The sequence below is a fragment of the Acanthisitta chloris genome, unplaced genomic scaffold, assembly GCF_000695815.1.
Source record: "Acanthisitta chloris isolate BGI_N310 unplaced genomic scaffold, ASM69581v1 scaffold10180, whole genome shotgun sequence".
In the NCBI taxonomy this organism is placed as follows: Eukaryota; Metazoa; Chordata; class Aves; order Passeriformes; family Acanthisittidae; genus Acanthisitta; species Acanthisitta chloris.
This window is the reverse complement of record NW_008653448.1, coordinates 18058-18400: the sequence shown is the minus strand read 5'-3', so window position 1 is coordinate 18400 and position 343 is coordinate 18058.

Below are 343 nucleotides of genomic sequence, written 5' to 3'. Positions count from 1 at the left end.
TGCCTGCAGCCCATCCAGCTGCTCTGGGCACCCCTGCCTGCAGCCATCCCTGGCAATAAGGCCATGTCAGGGCTCAGGGTGGCTGCAGGGAGCTGGTGGCAGCACAGGGACAGGCAGTGCTGCTACAGGCACCAGGCTACACCCACCCCAGGATCTGGTGTCAGGGTCCCCCAGCAAACAACGAGCACCAAACAGCCCTTGACTCGTGCCACATGCACTTGGGCACACCAACACTGGTGCCTGTGGAAGCTCCTGCTCCTCTGGCACTGTTGGTGCCACACAGAGCCCTAGAACCTCCTTCTGCACCCCCCCAAAACAGCACGTGGGTGAGCAAGGATGCCCT